Genomic DNA, 17,041 nt, shown 5'->3' with positions numbered 1-17,041 from the left:
ATAGCCAAACTCCTCACCATGGTATAAGCTTCTGGAAGATGACTGAACAGGATTTCTGCTAAGATCCTGGAATGTCCATGATATCCACTTGTGACAATATTCCAGAGAATACAAACTTTGTGTTGAACTTGGATCCAAAGCTTTCACTTGTTTTTCTTAACAACATATTTCTTAAAATTAATACTATGGTGTCTAGATTTTGGAACCCATAGGAACAATATTTAGCTCTCTGGTACTGTTATAAGTTTACTAGTATGAAGAAAAATTAAACAAAGTTGAAGAGTAATTTAGGCACAAGTGAATCAACCATGAAGTTAACCTGCTGATGAATCAGCTCTCACCTTGGATAAAGGACCATGCGATCAACATGAGGTCGGGAGAAAACGCAGATCCTCAAACCAATGTTTTAGGCGAATATTTACAAAAATATTATCATCACCTTTTAGATATTGTTACCAATCTGTGCATCAGAATGCCATTTACTCAGCATTTACATCTATTTCATATTCACATGTTTTACACTTATATGATTGTGTTTTTGTATCTGTGAAGAAACACAGAGACCTACCTGTCAAAGGTTGGGACCACTTTGTGGCCTACGTGGGCTTTTGACTTGTGTGAATTTTAAATTAAAAAAATCAGTTGTAAACTGACTTGTACTTTCACTTGTACCTTACTCACACTGGTGATACTGGAGATGACCGACCATGCCAAGAACACGCCCACCATCAGTGAGAACCTTACAGCTGCCTTCATCCTATTGCCATCCTTCACGTCCCACTACCCAGAAGCATGGTTTTTTTTTTAGGGTGGAGACAATTTTCCACAAAAAAAAAAATCACCTCAACGATGCATAAATCAGATGCCAACCTTGAATTCCTGCTAGACAGTGTTTTTGAGCAGATAGCGGCATGGCTTGAGGAACTAGACGTCCCAGTCACATATGTCATGCTGAATGATCTGAAGTCATCCTCCAGCATGCCACCAACCCAGAGAACAAAAAAGTTCCTGAACCACACGGGGACCCCAATGGGTGACGAGAGCCCATCGCACACGTATAAGCAGCTGACAACTCATCACTCTACCAGCCAGAGGCGGTGAAGGTAAGTCATTCTTGGACTTAGTGAGGGAGGTACCCCTTACCAAATTACCTGCCCATAGAAGAATTTTTGGTCATGGTTGGCAAGGCTGATACAGCTCATAGAGCAGCAGACCCCTCACAGCAAGCATCAGCAGCCGGTTGCACTGAGCAGTCATCCGACAGCAAAAGAAACCGTGATGAGGAAAAACGAGCTGCCCCCATCTATAAGAAATACTTTTCCAAACAAGAAAACAAGGGAAAGCAGAAGGAGTCTGTTTTTTTCCATTGGAGATTCAGAGCAAAGGTGAGGAAATGTGACAATGGCTGCATTTTCTCAAAAAGCACCCAGTAGGATCACAGAAGCAACCCACCCATACTAATTTCAGTGAAGGGGCAGACAGGTTACCTTGTGAGAGAAATCGCACCTGCCCACTGCTGTCTTTCTTCCAAGTATGAGAGAAGAAAAGAAACGTGCTTTTTCTTAAGAGATGAAATATCCGACATGGAATTTTTGGTGGCTACCAGAGCCTGCAGGTCCTTCATCACAGCAAGGCTAGGAGAGACGATAAACCCTGCCCCTCCATCCAACCTGCAGGTCTCAACCGCCAGCAGAGCACCACTCACCACGTACAGAAGACGGTAGATGAAGGTCAAGTTCAACTGGTATTCAAAGGAATGGAAGAAACTGGAATATGACTGAAAGCTTCCAGCCCATGGGCATCACCACTACACATGGTGCCAAAAGTAGATGGAACATGGCGCCCCTGCAGAGATTATTGATGGCTGAATGTCAAGATGAAGTCGGATATATACCTCCTGCCAAATATAGCAGGTATAATAAATGAGATAAGTGGAGCAAGAATATTCATCAAAATCGATCTGCTGAAAGGGTATTTTCAAGTATTGGTAGCGATAAAGAATACAGAAAAAACAGTACTCATCACCCTTTCAGCACCTACAATTACTATGGCCTCTGCAATTCAGGGGCAACATTCCAAGGACTAATAAAAGAGATATTCAGGGACCTTTTATTGTGTATGATGTGTGTGGACAATATATTAATATTCAGCCTGAAATTAAAACAACACCTTATTAAACATGTGAAAGAAGTGTTGAAAAGACTAAAAGAAAATTAGTTAATAGCGCGAGAAAACAAGTGCAGGAGGGGAAAGAAAACAGTAGACTTTTTAGGATGCAAAGCAAGCCAGGACAGCATAAAACCACTACTGGAAAAAGTAAAAGTAATAACAGAATTCCCAAAATTAACAACAGTGAAATCAGTGCGAGAATTCTCAGGACTTATAAATTATTCTCATTGTTTTATCCCAAACTACAGCAAAGATCTTGAGCCCATATATCAGTGTTTGAAAGCAATTAAAACAAATAAATTGGGGCAATGAACAAGATAATAAATTTAGATTAGTATAGGAGGCAATAACAGTCACAAACACTGATGCAAGCAATATGATAATGGGTGCCGTACTTGAGCAGGACACTGATTATGCTGGTCACTGCCCGTTAGCCTTCCACAGCAAAATGCTTACAACACTGGAGCAGAAATACTTAACAGAGAACTTCTTGCAGTCTGCTAAGCAGTTTGACACTTCCGCCACTTGCTTGAAGCACAAGAGTTTGTGATCTTGACAGACCACCAGCCCCTGGTGCATGATGTCATAAAATCAGTAGACACGTGGTCAGTGCGTCAACAGCAACACCTGTCAACGATAGTGGAATACTCCTGGACCATCATATACCTGAAAGACTCATTGAACACCGTGGTGGGCACCCTACCCAGAAACTGTGCCAACACTGTCCAGCTTGGGATCCTTTATCCTGAGATAGCAGGGGCACAGAGAAGATGAAGAATTGCAATGACCGTGGCGGATAAATCCCACCCTCAAATGGAGTGACCTGTCGATCAGTGGAGGAATGGCAACCACCACCTGCCAAATGAGTATTTGATGCCCATGCCCTTACTTGACTTGCCAGAGGGTTTGAGAGAGAAAGTTTTTGGCCTCACCCACAACCTGTCCCACTCATCAGGACTATCAACTACCAGAATGATAGCAGAACAGTGTATCTGGTGGGGCATGAGGAAGGACGTGGAGATGTGGGCAAGACAATGCATCCCGTGCCAAACAAAAAATCACAAGGCACATAGGAGCAGGATAGAAGAATTCAAGACCACATGACGACATCCACCAACTTGCCCACATACATTTCAAATAGATAGACCCTACCCCCATCATAGGGGTACAAATATCTATTTACAATAATAGACAGAAATACAAGATGACCAGAAGCAATTCCGATTCGACATCAGATGGTGGAAAGTTACGTTAAAGCCCTTACTGACTGGGTTAGTAGGCATGACGTTCAACAGCTCATCACCAGCGACACAGGTGTGAACTTCACCTGTCTTTTGAAACACCCTCGCTGACAGTTCGGGAACATAAATAATACATACAACCATCTACAACCCTGAAGCAAACGGAATCTTCAAGAGGCTGCATAGATCAATGAAAGCCTCTCTAATCACAGGATGTCAGGGTGGTAGTTGAGGAAAAGAACTACCAAGGGTTCTACTGGGATTAAGAACAACACCACATGAAGCATTCAATGTATCCCTGACAAAAGAACTATACAGCCAAGTGTTGACATTGCCAGCAGATGTGTTCCCAGAAAACAAAAGCTCAACAACAATATTTGACCACCCTTGAAGTGAGACCACCTTGATGTGGTGAGTGGGCTCTTGAACCCCTGGAATTTGTTTCTGGGTTTGTGTAATATATTATTTTACTATATCTGTTTTGGACTAATTTTTTGAAATTTTCCACTTTCTGTAAAATTAATTGGACCTGACAAATAGGAAAAAATATCATTGTTGGGATTGGGTTTATATCCAAAGCTAGTGGGAACAGTGGTAAGGTCATCAACTACTCGATAATGTTCGGACCTGAAAGGTATCAGATTGATAGTTCTTCAGGGCTGGACCACAGATTCAAGGGGTGTCTGGTTCTGGGGATAGGATTCTCAGCATTCTATCCGATTTTTTCGTAACATGATTAGGATGGGGATGATTGTATTCTAGAAATACTCTGTCCTAGGAAGCAGGTTTGCTTACACTTGGGCCACTCTAATTATGTTGAGCCATTCCCTGTTGGTAGGGTAGGGACATGGACATCTGGGAATCGGTCTCACTTGTGCCATTAGCGGAGGAATAAATTTCATGAAAGGCTGATGATAGCTTTTTAAAGTTTTCAGGTTTACACACTCTCTCTCTCTATTTGATCTTTATGAGTTGTAGCAACAAATATTCGAGTACCCCTGGACCCTCTGATGATACTGTTTTGGCCCAGATGAAGACTTCTGCACCCATTTGGAAATTGAAAATCCTCAAAATGTTGATGACCTTGGATCGACTTCAAGAAATGAGGCATCTAATTTGGAACCTGCTGAAAATGCAATAAAATTGGTGGTAACTCTAGAACCATTTATTTGCCCAAGTATTGAGCTTGAGGAAGATAAATCTCCCTTTTCCATTGAGTCTCTTCCACTAGATATGATATAAAATAATAAATGAAGAATTTAGCAAATATGGAGCTATTAAGAAAATAGGAATAAAATTGGCAGACACTTTTCAGTCCTGGCAGGTCTGGATAACTTTTTTTTGGATCATAAAGAAGCTTTGGTTGCCTACTCTGAATTTAAGGAATCTAGGAAGAATATCGTGTTCATTAGTAAAATGGCCCCCTTCTCACCTAAAGGTATATTACCCTAAAAACCCTCATAAAATAATTATATGCTTGGTAGCACTAACTCCCAAGACCACAAAATGGCTTGTAGTAACAGTTAAAGAAAAGCGGGGGAACATAATTCTGTTCAGGAGATACTTGCAACATCAGATAGGAGACATTAATAATTCCAAAATTACACGCTTAGGACCAAACAGCTTTTTGATCCATGCTGATTCAGTGGAACAGGCAGCCATGATAAAGGAATTATCAAAGAAGTAAAGCCTCGCTACAATTTTAGCTATGCTAAAGGTGTCATCTTCCACGAGGAATTGTATGAATTTTCAGAGGAGGAAATCCTTGCTATGTGTCCTCCTAATGTTTGGAGAGTATTTAAAGTACCTAGGTCTTCTATAATTATTTTTATGTTTTTTATGATGAAGACTTACCAAATTCCACTGAAGTAGAAAAATAAATAATTAAGATACGTCCTTTTAAGCCCAGGCCACTTCAGTGTTTCAACTGCTTTGGTTATGGTCATCCATCCTGGGTATATATAAGACCTAAGCTCTGTGGCACATGCTGTCTCCCAGAGCATGGTGAGTGTTCAAGAAAGTTGAATTGTATTAGCTGTAAGAAGGAACATAGTCCCAGAGATAGGAAATGTAAATCTTACAAGGAAGACCAGGAAGACTTGCTTAAAGCCCATGCAGAGCACATAAGTGTGGAATATGCAAAGAAACTCTTAGTAAGGACAATCTAAATATAGTGATGTGGTGAAAAAGAAGTATAGTAATTCCAGTTCCCTTAGCAAACCACCACCACCATAGAAGGAATCTCGTCCTTCTATAAGTAATCTACTCGAAAGAATCAGCTTCCAGATTCAGAGCTTGAAATTATTCAAGCTCCCGAAGCTTCCTCTGCGGGAGCTTCTAAAACCCCCTTTTTAAAGGTCCTTCAGCTTCTTCAGAAGCCTCCCTAGCCTCATTTTTAGAGGCATCCTAGGCAATCTCACTCACAGATTTAAGGAATCTTCCACAAGAGGTATTGCCCGCTTCAGTATCTCAAGTGGCAGAGGTACATCATGCAAATATGGAGTATGAAATGGCAAGTTCTAAAAGATTGCGTACCCCATCCAAATCCCTCTGTCACCCTCCAAAACAAGGTAAGGCAAGGCAAATGTAAAATTATGCCATCAAAAAAGTCTTCCTCCTTAGAGAGGTTGAATAGACCACCAAGAAAAACTAGTATGACCAAATTTCCATCAGGTAAGCCTTCTCTTTCAAGAGCTTTATATTCTTCATTTGGTCAGCCAATTACTAAAACTTTCTCTAATGGCATCTTTTGATATCCAGCAATGGAACTGCAAAGAACTGCGTACACATGCAGAGAGCTAAAAGTCTTGTTAAGAGAGAGAAATCCTGGTGTAACATGTCTGCAAGAAACCAAATTAGGCCCAGAGTTTTTTCAATCCTGGGGTTAACTATTAGATTTTCTCCTCAGCTCCTGCCAGTGACTGTGCACATGGGGGAGCTGATATTATGGTGAATAAATCTTTGGAATACTCTCAAGTGCCCCTTACTACAAATTTACAGGCACTTGCACTAAAGATAATTTTAAACAAGCATATTACTGTCTGTTCCATTTACCTTCCTCTGAATGTCATCTAGTGAATGACATTCGGTCATTGTTAAATCAATTACCTTCATCATTCATGCTTCTAGGAGATTTTAATGCACACAATCCATTGTGGGGAGGTGATTCTATAGATAAGGGGGGAAAGTGGTAGAGGAAGTTATCAAAAATATTAATATTGTTGTTCTTAATGATGGTATGATGACTTACAATAGCATATATATTGATTTGAGTATATGTTCCTCAGACATAGCTTTAGATTCTAACTGGTCCATTGATTTAATTTCTGCACGGCAGTGATCACTTTCCTATTCATTTGAAGTTTGTCAGGAATTTTCCTACAGGAACACCCACCAAAAGGGAAGGTAATGGCAGTAGACTGGGTGAAATATAAGGTGGGTATAAGATTAGACAAACCTTATGAATTGTTTAAGTGCCACTTAGAAGTATATGACTATTTTTCAAACACAGTGTTAACGAATGCAGAGGCTACTATACCAAGAACAAGAGGAAAACTTAGAAGACCTGCTGTCCCTTGGTGGGGTAAGAAATATGCTGTTCTCAGAAAAATTACAAGAAGATGCTATAGAAAATGTAAGTCATGTACCACATCTACTGAAAAGATAATATATCAACGAGCTATGGCCAAACAGCGTCAATATTTTCATAGTGCAAAAAGAAATACATGGATGTACTACATAAATTGGATTAATTTAAAAACTCCATCTAGAGTAGTTTGGAAGAACGTAAGGAAGCTTGGATGGAAATTGTTTCCTCCTAAAACACCCTCTTTAAAGGTTGGAGACTCACTAATAAGTCCCAGAGATGTAGCTCAATACCTAGGTCAGGCCCTTTTTATATATTTCAGCTGCAAATTATTATTCAACCGACTTTCAGAGGATTAGGAACTCCAAGGTTACTTTAGATTTATCTGGTGGTAGTCTTGAAGTTTATAATGCTAAATTTTCTCTGTGTGAACTGCAAGATGCCCTTTCTTCAATGGATGATACTTCTACTGGTGAGAACACTGTCCTGTACGTAATGCTCTGACAGTTACCGGAGGAAATAAAAATGTACCTCTTAAAGATTATTAATAGAATTTGGGAAACTGGAATCTTACCAAAAGGATGGAAAATTGCCATAGTAATTCCAATTCAAAAACCAAATAAAGACCCTCATCAAACTTCTAGTTACAGGCCCATAGCTCTTACTAGCAGTGTATTCAACTCTCGTTTAGTCTGGCATTTAGAAACACAAATTACTTTCTCTACTCCAGTTTGGCTTTCGCAAAATCTTATCTACCCTTGACCCTCTGCTAAGACTTACTAATCAAACTCAACAGGGCTTTGTAAACCAGTGCCAGACAACTGGTGTATTCTTTGACTTAGAAAACGCCTATGATACAACATGGTGTCATGGAATTGTTAATCAGCTGCATAAATTGGGCATAAAAGGAAATATGATTAGGTTTATTAACTCCTTTTTAACAGACCGGTTTATAAGAGTAAGAATGGGAAATTCTTTCTTTCCCATTCAAACAAAAAGGAGGTTTTCCACAGGGAAGTGTGCTAAGTGTAACTTGTTTTGCTCTATCCATTGACAGTGCCATCAATGAAATTTCAAATGCTGTACAGACCTCACTTTTTGTTGATGATCTGGCTATTTATTGCACTGCATATGATGCTGAATCGGCTTGCAGGTATTTACAAAAATCCATCAACTCTATCTCTAGATGGGCAAAATAAAATGGTTTTAGGTTCTCTACAAGTAAAACAGTTGCAGTTAGGTTTTACTAGGAGTAAGCATTTAGAAGCTGTACCAAATTTGAAACTAGATAGGTCTGTTCACCCATATGCAGATGACGTCAAGTTTTTAGGAATGATTTTTTATTCCAAACTCACTTGGCCTACGCATATTGAAAATTTAATGTGCAAAGTAAAGAAATCTCTCATTCTTCTGAAAGTGATCTCTGGCTTTAACTTTGCTACAACTGTATGATGCACTACGCAGATCAAAGTTGGATTACAGATGTCAGATTTATTCATCAGCATGCAAAAGTAAACTTCAAGAACTTGATTTAGTCCAGACACGCAGCAACTTCCACTTGATTTACGATGGGAAGAGTTAGGTTATTCATCAACTTGATGCTAGCAAATTCACGCCAAGATCTTCTGTTCCATTCTAGATCCGGCTAAATACATCTGTAAATTAAAATTCTATACTGACTCAGAATGTTCATGAATTGGCCCCTTCCAAAATTTACCTTGGCTCATACCAAACGCTGAATTGTGCAAGAAAAATATAGTGAAAAAGAACACCCCTAAAGAAGTAACAAAGTACTGTTTTTAGAATATGATGAAGTTCATAATAACGAATATAAAATTTATACAGATGGCTCAAGGTCAAGCAATGGAGTAGATTCAGCTGTGATCAGTTATAATTACTGTGATGTTGCAAAGCTGCCTCCTGCTGCTTCAGTATATAAAGCTGAACTATCTGCCATTGTAAAAGCCCTAGATATAGCAACATTCAAATAAGAAGTCTTGTGTCATATAATAAGACTAAAAGTACTCTGGACAGCCTGAATAATTATAATTCTTCCCATCCTTTAAAACAGATAGCTCAGGCATGGCTGTTTCGCATTTCATGTAGGCATAAAACAGTATGTTTTTGTTGGATTCCTGGTCATGTTGGGATCCCAGGGAATGAGGAAGCAGACAGAGAAGTAAAGAATGCCTGTTCCCAAGGAGAAATTAATACAAATAGAGTGCCCCACTTAGATATGAAAATCTCTATTTGTAACTATATACTAAGCAAGTTGCAGGAGCGATGGTTATCTCCCTTCCTTGCTAATAATAAGTTAAAAATGATTAGACCTCAAATAGGATTTTGGCAATCATCCTATCAAAGCGACAAGAGGACTGAAGTTATTTTAATAAGGCTGAGGACTGGTCACTGCCAACTGACACAGTTTTCTTCTTGATAGTGGTAATGCTCCAGTGTGTGTGTTCACTGCTTCAAGTATGTAAATGAGTGGCGGACTCACCATCTAGATCAGGGGTGGCCAGAATTCTGGACTACAAGATCTTCTTTTACAATCTACTATGCTACATAATGACATTATTACTTGTGAAAAAAATTTCAAATACCTCCATAATACGATAAACCATGAGTGTGAGTACAATTGCCTAATATATATATATATATATATATATATATATATAATATATATATATATATATATAGTATATCATATATATATATATATATATATATAGATATATATTATATATATATATATATATATATATATATATATATATATATATATATATAGTATTAGATATATATATAATATATATATTATATATATTATATAATATATATATATATATATATATATATATATATATATATATATAATATATATATATATATATATATATATATATATATATAGTATATATATACTATATATAATATATATATAGATATATATATATATATATATATAATATATATAATAAATTATAATATATATAATATGACTGGTAAAAGTGTTCTGTAACAACAGAATTCCATCTAATAAAAGAGTCAAATGATGGAATCGGCCTTAATAAAAGAGAAGCAGGTAATGAACATCTCAAAAGGGAATTGGACATCCGACATCGTCGACCGCAGTGTTCATTCAACCAACGCTTAAGAAGATTAAAGGAAGATTATCAGCAGGAGTGACCTAAATTGGCTTACTTGTGGACGAATCTCTTGGTATAAATACCACCTTTTCTGTAAACTTTTCTCATTCATATACCTGAAGAGAGAGACAGCAGTCTCTGAAATATAGTACTTTTCTCTCTACATTTTTGGTGTTTTTATGGCTCCTTTTAGTTTTATTAGAATATATTAAATATATTATATTATAATATAATATATTATATATATAATATATAAATAATAATATATAATATATATATATATATATATAATATAATATATATATATATATCATATATATGTATATATATATATATCATCTATATATATATATATATATATATACTAATATATATATATATATATATTATATCTATATATATATATATATATATATATATATATATAATATATATATATATAATATCTATATATATATATATATATATATATATATATATATATATATATATATATATATATATATATATATATATATAAAATACACCTACATATTTATTACATATATATTTATGTATACATATGTGTGTATATATAATATATTATATATATATATATTATATATATATATATATATATATATATATATATATATATAAAATATATATATATATATATAGATATATATATATATATATATTATATATAGATAATATATATTTATATATATATATATATATATACATATATATTTTATCTTTATACCTATCGTGTTTATTATATAATATATATATATATATATAGCTATATCTATATATATATCTATATATTTAATCTTATATAACTATGTATATATAATTAATAGCTATATAATTATATTATTATTAGATTACTATATGGTACTATATTTATAATATATATATATTATATCTACATATATATATATCTCATATATATATATCTCTACTATATATATATATATATACATATATATCTATTCTTATTCGTTAAAAGCAATTGCTTTAAGTGGCATCAATAAGTTTCTTGGCAGGTATATCTTCATACCGACGAAGTTTTTTCCGATTCTCGTTCGTCAATTTCTGGTGAAATATACGCAGACTTCCTTCTTCCATTTATTGAATTTTTGTCACGACAGCTGTTTCGCCTTATGGCATTATCAGCGACTACTGACTTACATCTGACCTTTCGGCCTATTTATCTCATCGTGTGGGAGGTATGACCTCGAGGTATGGGTACTGGTTAGTCTAGGGATTAACAGCTTAAGGGCGTTGTTTTAGTTACAAAGAATATAAGGACATATGTACTGCGACAATAAGAGTGAAAGTTTAAACAGTGGTAAATAAATATTCAAAATACAATGCCATGTGCTAGAGTTTCCTTAAATGTATGTTTAAAATTTAATATGTTACATGTTGGTTTTAGATAAAAATTACAAAATTACATACAGGAATGAAAATGAATATAGAAATCTAAATACGGGAGTACAAATATATGTATATATTTTATAGCATGCATAAAGGTACAAGAGATAATTTCTGTTATACATAAATGTGTATGATTTAAATTTGAGTGTGTGTGTGTGTGTGTGTGTGCATGTCCAAAATGGTCTACGTTGGTTAACGGTTGCTGATTCGTGGTTGGGCGGGGTCTCAGCGACCTGAGTAAGGATGTACTTGACTTTCGCTGACGCTGGGTCTTCTCATGCCTTCCAAGGGCGCGATGTTCTCGGTGGATTGGGGCGCGCTGTCTGGTCCCTGTTGGCTTGGGTATTCCTTCTCCTGCTGGAGGGGAGTATATGGTCCGATTCTTGTTGGACGTTCAAGGTCGGCTTCTGAATAGCGATGCTCACTGCTTCCGTTATTAAGAGGCGACCGTAGTTGTCTTCTCTGTGTACGACCTGGGTGCCTTCTATGAGCTCTTGTAGAGATGGCTTCCTGTCGTGAACATCTATGTAATGTTGATGGATGGCCCCTTGAGTTTCTATGAGCCAGCAGACGTCTCCGAAGGGTCGTTGTAGTGTGCCCGATGTAGTTTTGGCTGTGAGGTTTACACACCTCCTCTGGACAAGTAAATTTGTAAACTACATTCGTGCACATACTCCTTTCGGTCCCCCCGGAGCGGTGCTGTTCTTCATTATTAAGGCTGCTACAAGGTTGGGCTTACTATATATCCTGAGGCTTATTTTATGGTAAGGGGCTTTTGGGGTTACGCCTCTGTTTATTATCCCGCGTAGTGTGCAGCAATCCTCCTTGTATGCAGACCCATAATGTACACGATGGTAAATAATCAAGTTTTCCTCGTTTTTTCGCCATGGTGTTGGGTTGGTAAATTCGTCCATTTTCTTTTTTTATTGCTGCTTCGATCAATTTGATCTGCATACCCGTTGTTTGTCAGCAGTTGGGCGAATTCGGTCGAGTTCGTTATGTATAATCTTTCCATGATGAGCTGTGTGTGAAGGTTCTGTTGACATACGCACTCACGACAGACTTTTTATATGCGTCCGGCACTCCCCGCGTGCGTTCAAAGCAACGCCCACGAGTTCGTTGCTTTCGTATAAACGGTCGTCTTAAACTGTCCTTCTTGTTGTTTTACCAGGACATCAAGAAATGGCAAAGTCTTCTGCTGGCTGTGCTCTGTGGTGAAGTTGAGCACTGAGTTTTTCTTTTCAGAGCATCTGCTAGTTTTTTGGTATCTTCAGGCTCTTTTATTGTGACGAATATATCGTCGATGTACCGGCCGCCCATAAATCCTAGGTTTTAGATGTTCTCTAAAGGTCCTTTCTTCGACGGTGGCCATGTACATATTTGCAAAGAGGACCCCTAGTGGGGATCCCATGGCGACTCCGTCTACTTGTCGAAATAATTCCCATGATGAGAGAGGAAAGGGCTTCTGTAGTGCTAGCTTTCAGCATCTCTCGGAGGACATCTTCGGAAATGGGCAGCGGGTTCTTCTCGGGACCTGTATACACGATCAAGAATGATGTCGATCGTTTCTTCGACGGGAACGTTCGTAAACAAACTCTCCACGTCGAGTGAGGCAATGTCGTCTTCTGGTCCTTTTTCCTGTAGGAGATCAATAAACTCCACCGCTGATTTCAGTGAATATGCACCGGGTATGTAAGGTACCAGCAAATCATTCAGGACTTTCGCTATCCTATAGGTTGGGGATGTCATCTGAGAGATGATGGGCCTTAGGGGGTGGGGGTTGCCTGCCTTGTGTGTTTTCACTGTTCCGTAGCAGTAACCGGGCCCATAGTCTCCTTTTACCTTAGGGAATTTTACGACGTCTTGCTGATTGTTGGCCCTAGTCACAAGCCTCGACACTTTCTTTCTGAGGTCCTCGGTGGGGTCTTTTGTCAAGCGTTGGAATTTGGGAAGTGTCCAGGAGGATCCTATCCATCTTTTCAAAATAATCACTTTTCTTCATCACTACGTACACTGATGATTTGTCACCTTTCCGTATGATGATGTCTGGGTTGCTACGTAGTTCTTTAGCGGCTTCCCTCATCTCCTTGGTGATTAATTCGGACATAGAAATCAAGGGGCCATCCATCAACATTACATAGATGTTCAGGACAGGAAGCCATCTCTACAAGAGCTCATAGAAGGCACCCAGGTCGTACACAGAGAAGACAACTACGGTCGCCTCTTAATAACGGAAGCAGTGAGCATCGCTATTCAGAAGCCGACCTTGAACGTCCAACAAGAATCGGACCATACTCCCCCTCCAGCAGGAGAAGGAATACCCAAGCCAACAGGGACCAGACAGCGCGCCCCAATCCACCGAGAACATCGCGCCCCTTGGAAGGCATGAGAAGACCCAGCGTCAGCGAAAGTCAAGTAACATCCTTACTCAGGTCGCTGAGACCCCGCCCAACACGAATCAGCAACCGTTAACCAACGTAGACCATTTTGGACATACACACACTATCAGGTATTAACGTAATTGTCATTAAATTTTGTTTTAGTCTCAGCCTTGTGATTTACTTTAATTGTTGATTTCTTTAAGTTAAGTTTGGTTTTTCTTGTAACAAGGCTGTGTTTGCTAAAGACGTTTAGTGGCCTACTCCCCGGCATTGGTATGTGTAAAAAGTTCACTCCTAACTCCATCTATTGTTTCTTTTTGGTGTTGGTGAGAGCTGCCATGGACTCTGGAGTGTTGACTGGCAGTTTCATCTCCTGATTTTTTACTGTGTTCGTCCTTGGAGACAAAAGTTTTCTTCGGAGGATAAGGTTCCTCTTCTAGGCAGTACGGTCTGACTTGCATGCCTCCCACACTTAAGCTGCTTGGATTACTTGGATACCTGGATTACCTTTTGTGCTGTGGGCTCAGTTCCTGTGCCACCCACGGCGTTCTGAGCTATTGTAGCCTACCCTAGGCTAGTGTTTGAGTGAGGTGTGGACTTCCTGCGGACTCAGGACGACGCAGAGGAATTATTCCCGGCCGAGTGGACGCAGGAAGGGCACCTCTGCATCCTCCAGGACGTTTTCTTCGCCTGTTGCGGCAGTTGTGGGGGCATTGTGGCCCGAGGAGGAACGTGAGGGAGTCTGCGAACAGGTAATATCCTTTTGGTATGTATTTCAGGGTGGCACTATTAGTTGTATACCCTGTTGCTACCTGTGCTCCAGAACTCCCTCCGATAGCGGTGACCTGATGTGTGACGCCGTACCTGGTGGCTTGCTGTAAGACAGTGTCAGAGTTCCCCCAGTGCTATGACCCTCAGCCTAGCACCTTTGGACGCCAACAAGTGTGGGTGTAACCCTTTGTTCCCTCTATAAACTGTGAGGAGTTTTTCTGTGGTTTTCATTATTTTTGAAGTTCTCATATAGAGAACATTTTATTTGCCCCTATCCTAGGGTGTTAATGTTAAGTTTAGCTTTATAATATTAGGTAGGAATTTAAGTTTTCTTTCTGTATGTCTACTCCTTCCTTCCTAACCTTATTTAGTTATAGGTAGGTTATTTGGGCCCTTTATTTACTCCTTACGTTATTTTTGTACTGTCTTAGGGATGCAGTTTTAGAGTTTAGGTTATCTTACTGGATTTATTTTAAGGACTGCGTATTAGTCCTGTAGTCACAAGGCTGACGGTTGTTAATTTCTATTGCTTTGTGTGTAATAAATATTGTTAAGTTTTCTCTCGTGTTTTCGTCTCCATTGACCTTTATTTATTGGACACTGTATTACTGCCCTCTCTTTCCTGGTGCTTTAAGAACTTGCACCACGGCCCCACAAGGGTCGTAATAATTGGCGACCGTGACAGGATTGAGAGCTCAGGGTGTTCAGTAATTGGGTCTGTGGAGCGGCACTCGAGTAGGAGCTTCAGTATTTGTTACCTTTTTGGGTAGTGTTGCCTTCCCCCCCGAATTATTTAATTTTGCATGATGGAGGAATTTACTTTTGATCCGGCAGAGTTTTTGGGGTCGGCTGATTGTTTGAAGCATCTGCCGGTTTTGAGTAAGAAACTTTTAATAGAGTGTGCACGGTGGTTGGGTATTGTGGTGAAGTCTTCGGACTCAAAGAAGGAAGTTTTGTCCTTAATCAGGAGTAAGGTTAGTCAGGACATGGCTGACGCAGAGCATTTGGTTAGCGATAGGGAGGATGATTTAGGAAGTGTTAGTGAAGGGAGTGTGGATATGGATAGAGACAATGTGAGTGTGGCAGCTGGTCTAACCTTATTTGAAGATCCTCCTCATATCGGTACCCTGTATGAAGGTCCTGCAAATTTTCCCGAAGGTCCCCTTAAAGGTAGTGGGAATTTATCTAATAACCCTTTTTTGCCTCTTAATTCTGTATCAGTGGAACCTGTCCCCCTTTCTAATGTTTTGGGTGAATCTAAGGAAGACAGAGAATTTAAGTTAATATGTAAACGCATAGAGTTGCGTAAAATTGAGTTTGAGGAAAACGAGAGGGCTAGGCGTCATGAGAGGGAGATGGTAAACTTAAATTTGGAAATGGCTAGGCTACAGAGAGCAAATATGGCTAGCTCACCAAAGGTAGAGGTTAAGGAGAAATTTAATTTAGGTGCGGCACTTAAATTAGTGCCTATGTTTGATGAGAAGAACGTCCCAGAGTTCTTCAAGGCGTTTGAGCGTGTGGCTACCCGATTGTCTTGGCCCACAGAGATGTGGACAGTTCTTATCCAGTGTAGGTTGATTGGCAAGGCAATTCGGGTATATAATGCCTTGGAGGAGGGAGTAGCTCGGGACTATCAAAAAGTTAAGAGCTTGGTTTTGAAAGCGTATGACCTGGTTCCTGAGGCCTAATCGCCTCTAGGTTTCGTAATTTACTTACCACTAAACCCACCCTGCACAGTCCTTCGTTGAGTTTGCCCGCATCAAGGAGGAACAGTTCGATGACTGGTTAAAGAGTCGGCAGGTCGTCACTTTCGCTGCGTTACGCGAACTTTCTGCTCCTTGAAGAATTTAAGAAAGCCTGTAGCAGGGAGTTGAGGGTACACCTAGAGGAGGTGAAGGCTACTAAAGTGAGTAGTGCCGCTCAGTTAGCGGATGAGTATGTGTTGAATCATCGGTCTGGTAGTGGAAATTTCAAGTATGAAATGTTGAGTAACCCTTCGCCTCGCGCCCCCAGTGGTGGTAGGAGAGGAGAAGCCTCTTTGTCGATTCCCCAACCCCATACCCCTAAAAATAATGTTAACCCTAATTTTGTTTCAGGTGGTAGGGATATGAGTAGAGTCCAAGGAGGGTCTCCTCCCCCTAGAGTTTTTGTTAATAGGGGTTACCCTAATGCAGGTACTACCAGGTCAAATAATAATGAAAATAGAGGTTCAGGTCATCGAGGAACTTGCTATTGGTGCAACAAACCAGGGCATTTCCAAAGCCAATGCAATGCTCGTCGATATTACCTGGAACGTAATGGTCAAAGTCCTGTGGCTGT

The sequence above is a fragment of the Macrobrachium nipponense genome, chromosome 41, assembly GCF_015104395.2.
Source record: "Macrobrachium nipponense isolate FS-2020 chromosome 41, ASM1510439v2, whole genome shotgun sequence".
In the NCBI taxonomy this organism is placed as follows: Eukaryota; Metazoa; Arthropoda; class Malacostraca; order Decapoda; family Palaemonidae; genus Macrobrachium; species Macrobrachium nipponense.
The sequence above is the reverse complement of the archived record's forward strand: the minus strand, read 5'-3'. Positions refer to the sequence as shown.